General features: G+C 42.3%; 1 long non-coding RNA gene across 3 annotated transcripts in view; it reads left to right on the forward strand.

The window, feature by feature from the left end:
• The window catches only part of LOC113010401 (uncharacterized), a 34,729-nt gene that overhangs the window by 12,410 nt on the left and 2,262 nt on the right, over positions 1–20,057 (forward strand). Inside the window, exons 3-4 of one of the 3 annotated variants that reach the window (XR_013906555.1) lie at positions 783–892; positions 1,591–4,499. The exons of 1 other annotated variant lie outside the window; for it this stretch is intronic. This is a non-coding gene — a long non-coding RNA (uncharacterized LOC113010401). Of the gene's footprint in view, positions 1–782; positions 893–1,590; positions 4,500–9,085; positions 10,018–20,057 lie in introns of those variants that run through there. One more of the 3 variants, XR_013906557.1, reaches the window with a different exon arrangement.

Below are 20,057 nucleotides of genomic sequence, written 5' to 3' on the forward strand. Positions count from 1 at the left end.
CGTAACGGCGGTACATGTATTCCGTTACTCCCCAACACTAAAGGAAGAGGAGCTCGTGAACTGGAACCACCACAGCAAAAGAGAGTGAAGCCATATGTGCAGAAGAATGCAGTGACATATGATGTTCCTTCTTCCTGATATTGCTGTCATTCGGAACCGCTACGTTGATCACTACGGCCGTCTTCTTCTGTTTGTCTACCACCACTATGTCCGGTTGGTTAGCCACCACCATTTTGTCCGTCTGTATCTGGAAGTCCCACAGGATCTTAGCTCGGTCATTCTCCACCACCCTTGGGGGCATCTCCCATTTTGACCTCGGGACTTCCAGGTTATACTCGGCACAGATGTTCCTGTACACTATGCCGGCCACCTGGTTATGGCGTTCCATGTATGCCTTGCCTGCTAGCATCTTGCACCCTGCTGTTATGTGCTGGATTGTCTCTGGGGCATCTTTACACAGCCTACACCTGGGGTCTTGCCTGGTGTGATAGACCCCAGCCTCTATGGATCTGCACATATATATATATATATATATATATATATATATATATATATATATATATGCTCCCAGGCCTCTGGTAGAGGACCCAAGCTTGAAGGATAAACCGCCCGCAGGGGCGTGCTGGGTGTTATTATTTATATATGTGTATATATATATATAGACATATATATGTATATGTATATAGACATGTATATATGTATATGTACATGACAGCATTGCTGTCCAGCATTGTGTTTATCAAAACTCTTTTTACAAATCCTGCTGCGTGTGTGTCCCCCAGGTGATTAACAGGAGGAGAAGAGTCTGGTGGTGCAACGGAGGAACAATTTCATCCATTTGGACTCAGCTCAGCCACTACAGAGGAAACAATCAATGACTTCAACACAAAAGGTGAGAAAAATATCACAGTTACAATTAGGGATGCACCGATACCGTTGCTGGTATCGGGTATTGGGGCCGATACTGTAAAATGTGTGTGTACTCATATTCGTAAAAGTTAAGCGATACCATGAACCGATAATAATGTAGCCCGGATGGGAATTTGGGAGTAGATACTCATAATTCCCATGGACTTAAACGCCACGGTAACATAAGGTGTTCACAGTTGATGTTTTGTGATGTAACTGTACCCAGAATGTACTTTGCCCTGTAATATGTCACAAGGTAAATACAGGTAATTAGAGCAATCAAACTGTTATGTTAATCATAAAGTATTATTTTATGGTATGTAACTCTGAATGGAGTTTAAATATTGTTCAGAGTTCTAATTTCTTGTAACAGAAGTTACAAGAAAATACAAAGATCATATTTTATAAGCACACATTGAAACAACAATATCATCAGTTGAACTTGAAATTTCTTATGCGTAAAAGATTTTCTCTGCTGATCAATATTTCTTCAATAATGTCATTTTCATTACAACTCTCATTGTAGCACATCATTGTAATGTGATACTGCCACCAGAAGGTGGTGGAAACACACCAACAATGTGTTTGTTGACATGTTTGATTCCACCAATGAAGGGAGTTTCAGTTTGTTCCACGACTGCATTTCACTCACTGCCTCTGTTTGTATCTCTGTCACTGCAGGACCAACATGGAGCGAGAAGTCAGCGCTCTCAGGAGGCCGAGAAACCTCACAGAAGAAAGGGAGAGAAAACCTACAGCTGTGATGAGTGTGGAAAGTCTTTTACCCTGGCTGGGAACTTGAAAAAACACCAACTCATCCACAGTGGAGTTAAACCTTACAGCTGTGACTTGTGTGGAAAGTCTTTTACCCAGGCTGGACACTTGAAAAAACACCAACTCATCCACAGTGGAGTTAAACCTTACAGCTGTGACTTGTGTGGAAAGTCTTTTACCGAGGCTGGAACCTTGAAAAAACACCAACTCATCCACAGTGGATTTAAACCTTACAGCTGTGACTTGTGTGGAAAGTCTTTTACCCAGGCTGGACACTTGAAAAAACACCAACTCATCCACAGTGGATTTAAACCTTACAGTTGTGACTTGTGTGGAAAGTCTTTTACCGAGGCTGGACACTTGAAAAAACACCAACTCATCCACAGTGGAGTTAAACCTTACAGCTGTGACTTGTGTGGAAAGTCTTTTACCCAGGCTGGACACTTGAAAAAACACCAACTCATCCACAGTGGAGTTAAACTTTACAGCTGTGACTTGTGTGGAAAGTCTTTTACCCAGGCTGGAACCTTAAAAAAACACCAACTCATCCACAGTGGACTTAAAGCACACAACTGTGAGTTGTGTGGTAAGGCTTTTGCTCTAAATAGCGACTTACACAGGCATCTAGTTACCCACTCTGGAATTAAGGCGTAGAGCTGCGACTTTTGTGGAAAAAGTTTCAGTGACAAACGGTACCGAAATATTCACCTACGAATTCAGACTGGAATTGATGTTTCCTGCTGTGATCAGTGTGGGAAACTGTTTACAACAGATGCACAGTTACAACAACACACTGAGGAGAGACCTTATAAATGTTACCTGTGTGAGAAGACTTTTAAAGCTCCAAATCAGCTGAAAAAACACCAACAGATCCACTCCAGAAAGTAACTCTAGAAGTGCAGTTACTGTGAGGATGTATTGATTTTTTATCTTGTAATTTTAACCTGATTGTTTGGAAAAAGTCTGATCAGTAAACTTATGGAGTTATACTGAATGAACTGTTTGGAAAAATGAAGAAGTAACCTGAGTTTTATAGTGTAAACAGTAAAATGTAATTGGACGTTGGCAGAGATGCTTTTTATTTCAGGCGACGTTCAGGATAAAAACGTTGAAGGAATTCCCTGACTTACAATGTCTTTGTTTAGGAGTGGAGCAAAGCACACTGATCCATTTCTCAACCCTGTCGTCACTGTGGTGGTGGGCAAGCGTTTCTCTTTAACCTTTGTGGAAAAACCTCCAATCACGAACGGGACCTAAAACCACATCAACGTAGCCACACTGGAGACAAAATGAACTACTGCAAAGAATGTGGGAGAGGCTTCCACACACCAAGTACATTAAAAAACATGAACTCTTCCACAGTGTGGTCAAAAAGCACATCTGTGACCAGTGTGGGTCATCCTTCACCACTGCAGGAGGGACACCATACAAGTGCAGACACTGTGACAAAAGCTTCTCACAATCAGGTCATCGTAACAAACATGAACGTACACACATGGAAGTGAACTTCAGCTGTGACCAGTGTGACAAGAGTTTCAGGAATCTCAGTTCATACTCCGAACACAAACGATCCCACGCTGTAAATAAACTGTTTCACTGTTACCAATGTGCAAAAACCTTCACTTCATTATCTGCTCTGTGCAAACATCAGCCTGATCATGCAGGACTGAAATCACTGGATCACAATGAATCTGAAGAGAGAGAAAGATCCTCTTCTGGTTTCAGGGTCAGACTTAAAAACCTTGAGATCAGGCTCCACAGAGTTCAGATGGAATCTCCTGTAAAGAGTGTCAGCTGATGCTACACTTGGATCTGATGAGGTAGCTCTGATTTCTGGAGCTGCAGTGAATAATTCTGAATGTTACATTTAGGAAGCTGCATGTATAGATATGCATAGATATGCATATCAAGTTTTTTTTTCCTTTGGGGGATTTTAATTCTCTAAAATTATCTCTGTTACATTTTAATCTTTGTTCCCTTAGGACACAGTAGTGTTTAGTAGTTGTACTTGTTACTGTATTATTAAAGTTTTAGGAATGTCTTTTTTACCAAACCAATAATGTATCAGAATTGCAGATATGGATATATATTTCAATTTCTTTTATTTGAACTTTCTTAGTGTTTCCAAAATTAACTTAATGTGGGGTAATGTATTCATTTAATGTGTTACCTCTGTTAAATTTCAATCCTTCATTCATATTTAACCTTTTGCTGTTGTAAAATCTTCTCTTAAATCCTTTTCTCCCAAAACTACAAATATTTTCACAGCAGTTGCTCTTAAAACCTCCAAAATGAACTAAATCTGTCCACCAGCTTTGAAACAACACCTGCTGTGACTTTATGTCCAGAAAAAAAGAAACTCAAGCTGAACTGGTTTTGGGCTGTACTTCCATGTAATGCCAGTTAGTACCAGAAGATGGAGCAGTGAGTCAGTGTAACCTTTATTCAATTAGGCAAAGAGCACAATCTTATTCACAGTGGCAGCAAAGAAATGTTGAAAGTTAAAAACAGCAGCACACATCAGAACCATTTTAAAGATCACAGGTGACTACTTTTACGTAATTCAAATTCTGTTAAACCTCTATTTTTTTGCTCCTCCTTTCACTTTAGTGTATTTAGTCATTGAAGTCCACATGTTGTTTTTTAATGAATTTTGATCCACATGTTCTGCAGCTGTTTTCTTGTTGATTTGAAGTTTGTATTATGAAATCCTGATAATGTTAAAGTGTTAGTTATATTTGATGAAGTCTGTGTAGAGTTTATCTTATTATCTTATTAAACAGTTTGGTGTGAAAAATAAAGAAATGGTCTCAGAACAAGTAGTTTGACCCATTATTTCTGATTCAAACTAATTTAACTGTTTTCAGTGGTACATGTGGAGGTTTATCACAGGAGGCGACTTGGCTGTTCTCCACTCACACTGAAGAAGGATCCTGCAGCTCATTAAAAACTCTAAAATGATCTTGAAAGAACATATGTTTGATTTTTCTTAAAAACATGCTGTTGGCATGAAGCTTTGAGACAGTGTTTTTAAGAGTCATTGTGGTTAACATCTCACACATTCCAATAAAGCAGATGTTCCTGCATTGCAACAGCGGTTTGCAGTTGCAATGCAGGATTGTGCTGCTGCTCGTCTACAGGACTCTCATGGAGCACCACTTTGAAACTTTGTAACTCTCTCTGCAAAATACAATATATAAAGACCAATGCTGGGCAATTAATTATATAGTTACTTCTTCAAAAAAGTTACTGAGTATTGCAAACAACAAAGATTTTTGCAGCTGTTTACCTAAAAATGCTGCTAAGGGATTTTTTTTAAACAAACATTTCAAACTATTTACAGAACAATCAGGTGTTCTGCATCAAATCTGATGCCACACAAATTATTTGTGCCTCTCCAAAAAATAATTTCTGTCCACTATGAGATAAAGGAGAACATCAAAAGCCTGATACCTGCAGGCCTGACAACAGGAGATGTATCACTCCTGTAACATTTAGCAGCCGCCTCATTGTTCTGACACACACAACAAAACTATTGACTACACTACACACTAACTATACAAGATTTGCGCTAAACGTTGCAAATCTCTCACATCTCAAAACACTGCCGTCACTCCTAAATTTTCCTCTTCTTAACAACTTCCGTTTCTTAACAACCAAATGCCATGTTTTGATTGGTCGGCATGGTACATTTTTTGACCAATGGGAAAGGGTGGGGTGTTTTGGTTTTGTCTTTGCTCACAGGCGGAGAGTGCTTTATAACGTTTTCTTTATAAAATGACGTTTTTACCATTTCTTCCCCCAGTAAATGTAAACAACAATATTCTGGAAGAAAACCAAACACTGGATTTTTTTTTAATCACAACTCTGTTTTTTATGTGGCCTATCAACACAATTTGAAACCTGGTATAATGTCCACTCTTTTTACGTCACTTGTTCCATCTGTCCTGCTCACATCTCCAATGGTTGTACACGTTGTCATTAACGTGGCTTCACTCCACATTAGCCACGCCACTTTGCTAGCTAAAACACCGGTTTCGGCACATAAGGACGCTGTCATAGCCTGTCAACGACGTTGATTAGCTGCGCATATACGAATTTGAATCACGTGATTGGCTGGACTATGGGATGAGGTGCCATTGTTCTAATCCCATACTGGAGCAGCCAGTCACTTACTGACTAACACTGCAAAACAGAATTGTTAACGTATTCACTTTAATTTCAATTCCGGTTAGAATTTTACTTTATGTGCAACACGGATTTTTTCTGCACAGAGACCGTGCCAGCAGTGCGCAATTGAGCACACGCGCAGTTTAGAGGGAACATTGGTGATGATTATCAGAAAGTGAACAAGGTCTCATGGTTTGATGCTTGTCCAATGCCTGAGTTGACCTGGACTGGTTAAGCACTGCTTGTCTTATTTTATGATGCTGGATTTAACCAACGCTTACTGGCAGATTCCCTTATCTGCAGAGTCCAAAGACAAAAACGGCCTTCTCCACTCTGTATGGTTCGTACCAATTCGTCACACTTCCGTTTGGCTTATTTGAAGCCTCGGCCATTTTTCAGCACCTCATGGAGCGGTACCTGCTTCCTCAAATTGCATATGCTGTTTTCTACCTGGATGATGTTGTTGTGGTACCCCTGTGAGGTACCACACAGTTAAACGGTTAAAGGAAACCTCAGAAGAACGGCAGCTAATTCCCTTTTTGCAGCATGCAGCCAACGAGGTATTTATTGATTTATCGTTGATGAGAGATTTTTTAGTTTTGTGATTATGCTTAGTTGTAGCTTCATTTAAAGGAAGAAGAGCTTGTGAATTGGAACCAACACAGGAAGAGAGATTGAAGCCATATGTGTAGAGGAATGCGGTGACATACGATACCATACCTCCTGTTTTAACAGACAAGCTGGCTCTCTCTCTCTCTCTCTCTCTCTCTCTCTCTCTCTCTCCTTTTATGGGAATGTCTGAATTTCTATACATACAAAGGTACCTCCTTTTTCAGCAGATAAGCGAAAGGTTTTCTCCTTCTAAGGAAAAATTATCAGTTCCATACATGCCACTCCTACTGCTGTGGAAACTTGATTTAAGTATACATGTAAATAAAGGATGTTCTGAATGCCCTGGGCGGTTTTTCTGTGTCACATCGGTTGAGCAGTGACCGCCCATGCGCATGTAAAAAATAGATATCTGAGTTGTAAGTTTCTTTGCCTTCCAACAACTTTCTCCTCACAATCGTGTTTGTTGTACAGTGTTATCTTTAGTGCTGTGTCTTACGCCGAGTTTTATTTTGTTAATGCTGTATAGTTTTCACGGTAGCTTTGGAGAGAAGTCTTCAAATAAACCAGTGACAGAAAACCACTTGCGTCTGCCTGTGCTTCCAGGGAATTATACTCATGTAGCTATGATGATGTTTGCTAGTTCACCTTACATGCATTAATGTAATAACATGGATAGCGTACTCAACGTGAATTACACATGAACAACATTAAGCTACTCACGCAGAGAAGAACGGCTGCTGCTGCCATCTTCGTCCGTCATCATTTCTGCTACACTGGCAGGGCTAGGGGCCAGGACTCTACTCTTCGTGTTTTGGGGGGATGTTGCTAATTCCGGGTCCGATAACAGGCACCACACCTGCAGTAGATGTACACGGTGTGAGGTCTCAGCAAGCTATCAAATACGGCGCATTTCTCGGCTTTTAAAAAAACGCTATGCGTCACCAGGCGTTTCATCAGATTTGAGGTGTTACCTCCTTTGACAGTATTGCAGTATCTGATTAAAGCACTTGTAGCAGGCTGCTGAGTTTGCATCTTTTGCTGTGAAGTACAGCCAGACTTTTGACCGCTTCGCCTTGGGCATTTTTAATCTGTAGCTCTGATCTAAAAGAAGGTACGTACCTGGACCCGCCTACTATCCTCGGAAACGTAAAATGATTGGCTAGAATCTAAAGTGAATCACAGCTCAGGAAAAAAAGCACTGAAATAAAGCACCGAAATGTGCGCTGCTTTTCTGTCTGGTTACTGTCAGAACCGGTGACGGTTTTGCTGTTTTTAATGGAGACCAGGGGTTCCATTATCTGGTTGGTATTGTTAGTGATTAATTGTTGGATTGGGAATTTAAAATAGTGTAATAAAGAAAAAACACTTTAGTTCTTATGGAGTCTTTTATTGGGTTTATGTGACATACAACTAAAATGACAGCTTGTAAAGGTGAAGAGACAGTGGGACTGGCCATCCTACCTGTGTCAGAGAAGAGCCAAGGTTAAAGCTGTTTACAGTTAATCATTTGTGAGTAACCTAAATAAGGTACTCACCTGTCCTGGTTGCTTCTTGCAGGATGTGGAGCATAAGAGTGAAAGCAGCTTAATCACCTGTTTAAGGGCTCTTGGAGTAGACCAGTGTGCCAGGTTAGGGAGTATGGATAAAGAGGGTTTTAATTTATATAGTAATGGGTGAAGCTCATGTTATTGGTTTGTTTATAGTACGTGTTGGAAATATGTATATGTTTGTGATGTGCTTTAATGTAATTGCATGTTTGTGTGTGTGGAGGGTTATGTTTTCATTTTGATTAGTTAACCCCCATACTTGGGCTATTCCGGAAGAGTATAAAAGTGGTAAATGGCCTGCATTTGTATAGCGCTTTTCTAGTCCATAGGACCCCAAAGCGCTTTACACTACATTCAGTCATTCACCCATTCACACACACATTGGCGATGGCAAGCTACATTGTAGCCACAGCTGCCCTGGGGCGCACTGACAGAGGCGAGGCTGCCAGACACAGGCACCACCGGGCCCTCTGACCACCACCAGTAGGCAAACATGGGGTTAGTATCTTGCCCAAGGATATTTGGCATGCAGCCTGGGATCGAACCACCAACCTTCTGATTACTGGCTGACCTCCTCTGCCACCTGAGCTACAGCCACCCCAAAAGGAAGCCATTTTGTTTAGTTATAGTTAGTGTTCTTGTGCTCCTATCATGTTCCTTCATTAATAAAGTGCCAATCCATGGATGTCTTTTACTCCAGTCTTGCGTCATATTATTGGACAGAACCTATGACCGCTGGCCAAAACTGACACTGTTATTGAACTGTTTAGCCAGTAAGACACTGTAGAAGACAATGTGATGTGTTTATTGATATGAGTAAGGAAAGTAACTGTTATGAAAGAAGATGTTAATTAGAGAAAATGAACCAGTAAAGAGAGTATATTTCACTGAGGATGTGAAATAAGTAAATGTAATTGATGTGAATGAGGAACCTGCTGAATTATATATTGAAAGCTCATGGTAGTGTTTATATAGCATTTGTTTGTGTGAAATAAATCAGACTCAGACACAATCTGGAGGAATACAGAGACACATGCTGTCTTCCTTACTCTGCTCTTCACCTGCTTTTACAGGTAACATATTTGTCATCATGGTCTTCATCCTTGGGACCCGTAACAAATCTTGGGGGCTCGTCCAGGATTGTCGACACCTTGCAGTTGAGACTGATCCAAAAATGACATCTGGGACCAGGACGGGAGCTGATGCGAGCTGAAAGTTGGAGCCGAGACTGATCCATGGTTGCTAAGACGGTGGGTCCAGCGGGCCTGGGTCAGCAAGAGGTCGACGCAGAGAAGGCTTCCCTGATGCAGAGATAGTTCGTGGAGTGCTCAGGATATTAAGGCCTGGAACTTTTAAAGATATGTTAATCAATAAAGACGATTTGACTGTACTTGAACTGAAGGGGTTTCTCCATGCCCACCTGAGAGAGAAAAATAGTACAGAACTCTTTCAAGAATTAATGTGTGCCAGAAAAGATGAAAGTGAGACACCACAGCAGTTTCTCTACCGGGTGACAGGGTTGAAGCAGTGGGTCCTCTTCATATGGGACCCAACCTAACCTTAACAGTAGCAAACCAAGTCTCCCCTCGCCAGTCACATCAGAAGTAGTTAACCAGCAGCAGGGTGAGGCACTCGCTACATCTGGTGTTATGGCACCCCACACTAAACGTGGGGCAGTTGCTAAGCTAATCAGTAAGAAAGCTCTCATACATTGCAATTTGAATGGCTTAGTAGTGAAAGCAGTACTTGACACATGAGCTCAAGTTTGCATCATAAGTAAACATTGGAAAGACTGATACTTGCCTGACTTAGTCATGCAACCTCTATCTGAAATCATCAAGGAAATTGATGAGTTGAAAGTTTGCGCAGTCAACGGGGAAACCATATCATTTGATGGCTGGGTACCCATCATGATCAACTTACCGGGGAGTGAAGACCCCAGCCTCTCCGTCAGTATTCCGGTCCTCGTCAGTACCTTGCCTGTGGACAAACCATTGATCGGTTTCAATGTCTTGGAACAGATCATTGAGGAGCAACTAGAGCAGTTGATACCTACTCTTGTTACCTTGCTGTGTAATGCCATCTGTCTTCCCCCTGAGAATGGTGAGGTGGTCTGAAGCTTCATTCAGACAGTAGAGCCAAACATTACACAAGGGTACTTGAGAACAGTTGAAAGGGATGTGATTATCCCTCCTGAACAGGTCACCTGGTTAAAGTGCCCCGTTCCATCAACCATGAATCCACTTGATTGTTTAGTGCTGTTTGAGGATGATTTGGGCAACCAGGCCCTAAAGCGGTTCTATGTCTTGACGGGGTTAGTTGAAATACAGAATCCAGCTAACCCATACATCACCATTGCTCTAAGTCAGGGTGCCCAATCCCGGTCCTCGAGAGCTACCGCCCTGCAGCTTTTAGATGCATCCTTGTTCCCACACACCTGAATCAAATGAATGGCTTGTTATCAGGCCTTTGCCAAACATGATGGCATGCTGAAGAGATCAAACCATTTGATTCAGGTGTGTGGGAACAAGGATGCATCTAAAAGCTGCAGGACGGTAGCTCTCGAGGACCGGGATTGGGCACCCCTGCTCTAAGTAATGACACCAAACATGATATGACCTTGACAAGCAAGATGGCCCTGGGCACCTTACAGCCAGTTGAACGTATTGTGGAGGTTGAGGCCTCAAACGAGTGCCCACCTGCAATAACAGTTCGCAAGATAATGGTGGAGTCAGCCGGACCTCTCCCAATGTCGTGGTATCCGCCAGTGAATCTTGATCATTTGGAAGAGGAACAAAAAGAGATTGTCCAGAGAATGTTGTTTGATGAGTGCAGGGTCTTTGAGTGGGATGGGACCAATATTGGTTGTAATCCTGATCTGAAAATGGTGATAAACCTAAAGGATGACATACCAGTGCAGAGAGCATATACCTCCTTTGTGCGGTCTTGTAGATGTGGATACAACTTCCTCCCATGGATTCCTATCGTATTCCTGTCTAAACGGCCCATCTGTGTCTCCTAAAGGATGACATACCAGTGCAGAGAGCATATACCTCCTTTGCGTGGTCTTGTAGATGGGGATACTACTTCCTCCCACAGATTCCTATTCTATTCCTGTCTAAACGGTCCATCTGTGTCTCTGTTCCTGTCCGTGATGTGGCCTCCCATGATTTACGCACCGTCTGTGTGGGCCTGGATCCTTGTGTCATCGATTCACAGAGAGTTGGGGAATGTCTTTCAACTCTCTGTGAATGGTACTCATGGCCATTGATCAGTGTGCTTTGGTCAGTGGTTGTTCTAAATGGTCATGAGAATTTGTATATTAATGATCAAGGAACTGACCTCCCAGATCATTGTTACTTCAGTGGGCTGGTTTCAGTCATTATGCAAATGTACTGTTTAATAAATAAATACTGTTTAAATAAATAAATAAAACTTTCAGATCTTGGTACATCACAAAAACAGACATAAAAAAGGCCATTCATTTGGTTTACATGTAAATATTTATTTAGCCGCAGCTATTTTATTTATCTGGAGATGCCCGGGGAAGAGGTTCATCACGTTGTGGGAAAGTGGCTTTGTGGTTTCCCCTTGGGTATTACACATTTCTTAATTAATTCCACCTCCTCCCTCCAATCAAGGCTGCTCACCGGCCCAGACAGCCGGTAAATTCACAGCCTGGTACGCCGGTCCCGTTGTCTACACCACCATTACCATCTGTTCAATTGTCTGCAGCTGCAATGACGCCGGAGGGACCTGCTCTGCCCGAGCAGGAAGTCAGCACAACGGAGGGTCCTGCATGTCGATGTACGGCACAGCGTCCAGCATGCAGGGTACTGTCAGGGACCTGGGCTCGAGCAAACCTGGTTCCCTGTGCACTTATTGAATTGAATGAATGCTTTATTGGCCATATGCAGGTTGCCCCGCAGAGGAATAGGACCCCCCCCCCCCCCCCCCCGACTTACACACACAACAAAGACATCACATGGGAATACAGTCGGAGATCGGCAGCGTTACAGAGAAAACACTGAAAAAATTACACAACAATGGGAAAAGTACAAGAGGAAAAAAAGAGACCTCTTCTCACGCTGGGCACCTATGGGAGGACAGCATGAGAACAGGAATAAAAAAACTCCTCTGCACAGAGAGCACATTAATGTCCACATCACAACATTAGAGCACGTGACAAGCCACAGGGGTTGGATAGAGGGGTGGGGGGTAATCCGAAGGAACACAGCAGTCGTCCTACACAGCGCTACCATTTCAGCGTGGCACGCAGACCCGCCGTCTTCCCCCACAGGAAACAAGCATCGAAGGCGTTTGGAAAGGGAGGGGGATGAGTGCGTGCTTATCAGTGTAAGTGTATGTGTGTGCGTGTCCAGAGTCCAGCTGAGACAGTGTCCTTCGCTCTATCAGGCTAAGTAAACAGTCTGCCAGCCAACCCAGGTGGCCTTGCATGGGATGGGAAGAATAGTCATCACACAGTCGTTATCAGGGAGCTGTTTTGGTGGGCTCCAGCCTTGGGCCTGAGCAGCTGGCGCCGTGGTGTCCATATGTTGAATATTGTTGATTTCTCCTTTATGCGAGCAGCTCCGAATTTAGCACTCTGACACTGGTCTCTCGATCTCCCGTTGGAGAGCCGCGAGCCTCCCCATGATGGTATCAAACTTCTGTTCCGTGGTGTTGTCATTCTTTTGATTCTGAGACCCCACGACTGCAGCGATCCGTTCTGCGATGTGATCCAACTTTCACTCAAGGGTGTCATTGTGAGCAGGCCCCTCTCTGATGTATCCCATCATATGCTCAATGGTGTTAGTTTGAGTCTTCACAGCAGCTGTAAGCATCTCCAAGGTGTTGACCATGCTGCGTTCGGTGTGAGAGGTCGCGCCTTGTCCCATCGCTTCAATTCCAGTGGTCAGCCTTGGGGGGGTTTGAACAGCTGGTTCCGCTCTCTTATTTCTCCGATAAGTCAGGGCCAAATAAACTATGGCCTGCTGCAAATCATATCAAAAGAACAGCAATTATCCATCCATCCATCCATCCATTCGCTTCCGCTTATCCTTTTCAGGGTCGCGGGGGGCGCTGGAGCCTATCCCAGCTGTCATAGGGCGAAAGGCGGGGTACAACCTGGACAGGTCGCCAGCCTGTCGCAGGGCTAACACACAGGGACAGACAACCATTCACGCTCACTGGCACATTCACACCTAGTGGTAATTTGAATTATCGAATTAACCTATCCCCACAATGTGGGGATAGGTTAGCAATTGTGGTTGTGGGGATAGAACAGCAATTATTACAAAACAAATGTCCCCTGACAAACAAAAAAGTGTTGATGAGGGGGATTTTTTTTTTGTCTAGGCTTTAAACCACATGTCTGTTCTTCTGAGCACTAATATACACACAAGAAATAGACTTTTATGAAAACACTAAATCAAACACTGCTAACAGTGGGAATAAAGGAATTATTTTAGTACATTAATAATATAACTTTGTCATTAAATTGCATTAAACTGTTTATCACAGCTACTGGCATCAGATTAACATTTTTATTGCATGTGCAGCCATAATCATTGTATAAACACATTTGCATGTTGTGCCTAGTGATGGGCAGATGAAGCTTCATTTGCTCTAGTAGGACATCTACTGGACGTAAAAATATTAGTTGGCATGAATTTGAAGAGTGTGGCCTTTTGCACACAGCCTGTAAATGTCAACAACAAAAGGAGTGTGTAAAACATCTATATTGTAGTGATGGCAGTATACTGTGTATATTTATACTGGCAGTATGGAAAATGATTATTTGGAAATGCTTAAAATGGAAATGATCATTTACTGTGAGGTGAGGTGTGGTTGGGGTGTGGACAGTAGTTGTGCTTTTGTAACGTTGAGGTATGGACAGCTACACACTGAGGCTTTGAGCCTCAGTCCTGCCTGTTCACATTTTATTCTGTAAAAACTAAATTTTCACTGCTTTTATAACCTTTAGTGGGGAGAACGTAGATAGGATTTAATGATTTAACAAATCTTTTGAATCCTTTGTCCTCCACAATGCTAAATGGCTGGGAGTCCTCAATCACCATGCTAACCAGGTCTTCATCTATTTGAGATTGTTCTCCTGAGGAAAGACAATAAAGATAAAGCACAAATATAAATATCAAACACGTAAATTATAACAGCTGTATAATATTGTTATATCATTTAGTAACATTGCTGCATGCTATATTATCATGGCATTTGATGGCTCACCTGGTCTTGCTCCACAATCGGTGTTCCCCTTATTCTCATGCAAAGCTCTGTAGTGCCTAAGCATGGATGAGGTGTTGTTGTTATATCCCAGCTCCCTGGCACATAGCAAACACTTCACCTTGTACAAAAGTACAGACAGCTTAACATAAATTGTATTGCACCATCAGTATTATGAAAATACATCTTCTGTAGAAATTTACATACCTTGTTGGGAGGAATAAGATCAAAATGTTCCCACACAGGGGAGGACATCCTCCTCTTCTTAGCTGGCTCCATTCTCTCCAGGCTGTCTCTCCTCACTCTCATAAACCTCCAAACGGTCTCCAAACTCTCACTAACTGCAACTCTCCATCAAACACCTACATTTTGAATGAAGTCTGAGGGGTTTATATCGCTGTCATATCTCACGGCAAAGTTCGAACCACTTCATGAACCAGTCACGTGGTACAGCCGGGCAGCGAGGCTTTGGACGTCATCATTTTCAGCCCCTCCCATAAATGAAGCAAGCCTCGATACGCGCATCACGGAAACGCCCCCTCCATTACTCGACACAAGCTTCAAAGCCTCGATACAGAACGTCACATCAGTAGTTGTGCTCATAAGAGTTGATTCTCAGTCTATTGAAGGTTTCAAGCTTTGTGAAGCGCGATGTCTTCACAATCTATTGTGTAAGGTGATTTGGAGCAATGGAAGGTTAAAACAGCATTCACGCTTACAGACAAATATGATTTAAATGTAGACCTTTGTAAGCAAAGGCCTTGAATTCATTTAGCTTCTACCTGCAGTTGAGCTTGCCTAGTAAAAAGTGACAGAAGAAGAGTGAAGAAAGTGTAAAGTCCCCAGGGGCTATTCGGAGAATGAATTTAATTTCCATGTATGGAAGAAAGTACTGGAAAGAGTAACATCTCTGTCTATTTTAGCTATTTTTAAGTGATGTGTGACACACGCTAGGCACAGATACACCCACACACAGGTCGTTATCATCAGATGCATGTTTATTGTGAGTGTCCACAGAATTACAGCAGAACACCGTTTGACAGTGGTCGGTTTCCCCAGCTTCCTTTCCCTCCGCTCCTCTCCGCCTCACTATATAAAGGGAAGGAAAACCACCATCAGTCCAAACCGCCATCAGCTGTTCTTACCAGCACCGCCCCGTTGAGCCCACTGCACCACTCCTCCCCTGCAGCCGCGCGCCGGACCACACCTCCGCCACATGATGATTTACTGTAACTTACCGTATTTTCACGACCATAAGACGCACTGTGCTAAAAGGCGCAGTCTCAGTTATGTGTGCCATTACTGTATTTAACACACACATAAGGCGCACTGGATCATAGGGCGCATACAAGTACCGTATGCGTATTTAAAAAATAAAGCGGGAGCAAACCTGAGTTCGGTACCTCACTCACATTTTTATTACCAGTAATCGTCATCATCAACAACACACAAGCATACAAGTGTGCGTATTTAAAAATAAAGCAGGAGCAAAACAAAGTTTGGTACTCACATTTTTATCATCAATCAAACCCATCGAAGTCCTCATCCTCTGTGTCTGAATTGAACAGCTGCGCTAAATCTCCATCAAACATGCCAGGTTCACTTTCTTCACTGTCAGAGTCACTTTCCGTGCCGTGCGGCTCCTCGGAAATGATGCCGGCTTTTGCGAAAGCTCGAACAACAGTGCCAGCAGCCATGTTAGCACAAGCATCTACAATCCATTGGCAAATTGTGGCGTAACTCGCCCGGCGCTGCCTTCCACTCTTGGTGAAACTGTGGTCTCCATCGGTCATCCATCGCTGGATGTGTTTGTCGCCGATGTGTTTGCTGCAGTAGGAGCGGAAGATGGCCAGCTTTTCCTTATAATCCGGTGGAAGTTGCTGCGCTACCGTAGTCCTGGTCCGGATGGAAAAATGGCACCGTTTCATAAAAAGTGAAAGTGAAACTGCTTTTAGCCAAATGGTGACCGTCGAAACGCTTCTCCCGCTCGTTCTTTGCTCGATGATCGCCTTATGTCAGCTGCGTCTTCTTGACCTGTCGGAGCTTGTTTTCCAGCTTCCTCCACTTGCGAACCATCGATTCATTATTCTTAAATTCTCTCGCCGCTGCTCGATTTCCATGTTCCTCCGCGTAGCTGATGGCCTTCAGTTTAAACTGTGCTTCGTAAGCGTGTCTCTTTGCCATTTTCAGGGTTGTTAAAACAACGATGTCCTGCATAACGCACATACCTGTTCTTTTATACAGGTATGTGCAATAAAGTCAACGCACACACTTCACCCTTTAGCATTCTCATGGTGTTCTCTACTACGTCCTCCTTACAAGACACAGGGCGCACTGCGCTATAGGGCGCGCCGTACTTTTTGAAGAAAATCTAAGACTTTTAAGTGCGCCTTATGGTTGTGAAAATACGGTAAGCATAATTATGTACATTGCAGATGCAGAAGGGGCTGAACCCTGAGATGAATAAAACTATTCTGAATTGAGTTGTTTGGAGAAGATCTATGCTGATGAGTTGCAGTGTACATCTTCCCACACGTGTATTCAATAAATCATCATTTGACTGAACTCTTCTGGGCCAGTGTTGGTTTGTTCCTTGCCTCAATATTTCGAATCGGGACACTACCAATACAGATCATTCACAGCTAGGCTAAAATAGAAGGATCTCAGTGATCGTGAAAACAGAGCTATTTAGGAGCAATAAGGCAGCGCAGCTAAAAGAGCCGAAGATCTCAAACACACTGAACACTCCTCACTCACTTAGAGAACCAACTTTCAGACTGATGACGCTGATGAGCTTCAAAGGTTTTCCAGCTCTCTTGATGACATGACACTCGTATGTTCCAGCATCATCTTGTCTCACATTCTTCAGAATCAAAGACACGTCTCCATCAGCTATCTGTCTGTCCTTCAGATCCACCTGGTTCTCAAAAGATGGATGCTGGTAATCTGGAACAAGTCATCCATGCTGATATAAAAGGACAAGTTCTTCATCTTCCAGTTCTGTTCTTCAGTTCTGCTCCACTCTACAACTATGACGATGTGAGCTTGAGCTTGACATGTCAGAGTGACGTCCTGTCCAGACTCAGCTGTGATGATTTTGTGATCTGAAAAAGAGGAAACAACACAGCGCAGCGAGGTTAAAGGTCAAAGTAACACTGTTCACTTCTACAGCAGTCAATCAGAGTGATGATCAGACAGCACTAAACTGTACTTACACACAGAGAATTTTCAATAATATCACTTATCACAAAATTAATGTGTGCAGGCTCATGTTGCCTGCGCAAAAGAAGACGTCACACACAATCAAGGCTGGACTGGGACAAAAAATTGGCCCGGGCATTTTGACTAGAGACCGGCCCACCAGGATAAAGATTGAAAATTTGACGTCATTCAGTGTTAAACCGCAAAGGATTCTGGGAACTTGTGGCAAGAGGTACTAGCGCACGCAGGCTTTCAATTGAACTCAGTTACACAGCAATAAAAAGAAACACAAAAAATGGCAAGAAGCTGTTGTATTATTAACTTCAATAGTCGGTCGCATGACAGCCACGGGAAGCCGACGGGTAGAGAGATCGTTTTTTTTATCGGATTACATCGTTGAAGAGACATTTTTAAGCCATGTTTCCGAAGTAAGAGCCGACGGATGGTCTGGATATACCAAATATAACGTCCCAGAACACTCCAGCTCACATGTTAGTCTGCTCCAAGCATTCCCACAAAGGTCAGAGTTTTGTTGTAGTTAATGCGTCATTTTTCTTAACATAATTGGTGATATAGGTTACAAGCAAGTCTGGCGCTGAACAGAAATTGTGGCGCTATGCTCCTTTGTTTATTGTGCATAAATAGTGAATTTTCCTGACACAATATTACGTTTCGCTTCTGTTATTACCATGGTAAATTGACAAAAACATATACTTTTATTCACAGGAGAAAACAGTTGTTTTGTATCACTAATTGTCCAGTGCGATTACAACATACAATATTATTGTCACTGCTACATTTCTGTAATGCTACCAGAAATTATTTCCACTACTAATTAATTACCGTTGAGCTCAAAGGTTATATTAATAAACGGTTAACGAATGTGTATTTATGACGACGATTTGTGAGACTGGTAAACTTACCTTTGTTCGTACGATGGTCTTTCGTTCTACACGGTGCATTTCAAGGTCCTGCACCCATCCGTCGGTAAACTGTACCTGGGCTTGTTGCAGTGACCTGACGTTACTAAACTTCATGAGTGTATGCACTCACTCCAAGAACCGTGTAATTATAAATCTGAGCGTGGTGAAAGTTGGGCAGCACGCTAATGTCTTTTGTCCCTCTGTGTGCTCGTAAGGGTCTGACACTTTCACTCCTTTGATTTTTTCCTCGTATCTTTTCTTTGTCTTTTCGTCGAGTCTGTCTTTGTACGGACCGGCATTGTTCTCCTTTTGTTTTGTACATTCCTTTTTTGTGCGGCAAAGAAAAAACAAGAAGGTATTGGAACCGGAGAATGAACATTTTGCGGCGCTGCAAACGCTTGCATTTGATGCGGTACTTGGATTGTTTTGCCACGAGTTCCTGGCATGCAATGCGCGAAAATCACGTGATTGCTAAACAAGGGGGAGGGTGCATCCGGCCTCCTCGGCTGTAATTGGTCCAGCCAAGAGTCGATCATGACCAATTGACCAATCCAACACCTTTCATTATCTATACCCTTCCTAAAAAAAAAAAAAAAAATCCATCGGCCCATAAAAACAAAATATCGCCAGCGGCCAGCAAATGCCCGGTATGCCCGATGGCCAATCCAGCTATGCACTCAATGCACTCTGTTTAGACCCAGACCAAACAATATTCCGTCTTGATGCATTCTCAATCATCCAGCAAAGTAAATCTCCAAAAGTTGAATCTGTTCATCTGGACGTAGCGTTTTGTGGGTTTTCTATAATGTTACATCATATTCTATAAGGATGTTATGTGTTTGTAGACTTTCTGCCCAGTTTGACCCATTTAGCAGAAGTCAGCATGTTTAAGGCTCTGATATCTATTCTGTATGACTTAAAGCAGTTATGACATGGTCTGATTTCCTCATCCAATAAAGGAATATTTAATATATCAGTCTACTCTTCATTCTATCAGAAACAGTTATCACAGCTCGTACATTTTCATTTTGCACATATATGTAAGCATTGAGCCAAATTTAGTAATGCCAACAAATTAAATGAACATTATTTGTCTCTTACATATAATACATCTATACGTATTTATACACTGTAAAAGATTCTTGTCTTTGAGTGAAGATTTATGGTGATGGGAAATATAAATAACTGAAACTTGAATCTTTACTGAAGCTCAGTGTTTGACACAGAGTTCACTCACATGTGCTGTACTATGGAAGAAATATAGTATCATCAGAATTCAAGTATTTTTAGACATTGAATTTATGACACTGAAATTTTATCCTCCAAATTTCCCTGCAAAAATATTCACCTGCAAAAATTCACCTGCAAAAAATTCACCTGCAAAAATTCACCTGCAAAAAATTCACCTGCAAAAATTCGCCTGCAAAAATTCAACTGAAAAAGTGATGAACTTTAATGACCCAAGCCAGAGCAATCAGCACCAGATCGAGTCGAGTGGCTCTCAGCCAATTAAATTACGCTGTTTGATCACATGACACCGTTAGCCAGCAGTGTGTCTCCTAAAAGAGAGCTGTTTAAAGGTGAGTGATTAAGTTTTTCTCCTAAATAGAGATCATTACAGAATGCCTAGTCCTACTTAAAATCCCATTTATTTATTTTTGTATTTTTTTATCATCTA

The sequence above is a fragment of the Astatotilapia calliptera genome, chromosome 3 (genome assembly GCF_964374335.1).
Source record: "Astatotilapia calliptera chromosome 3, fAstCal68.1, whole genome shotgun sequence".
In the NCBI taxonomy this organism is placed as follows: domain Eukaryota; kingdom Metazoa; phylum Chordata; class Actinopteri; order Cichliformes; family Cichlidae; genus Astatotilapia; species Astatotilapia calliptera.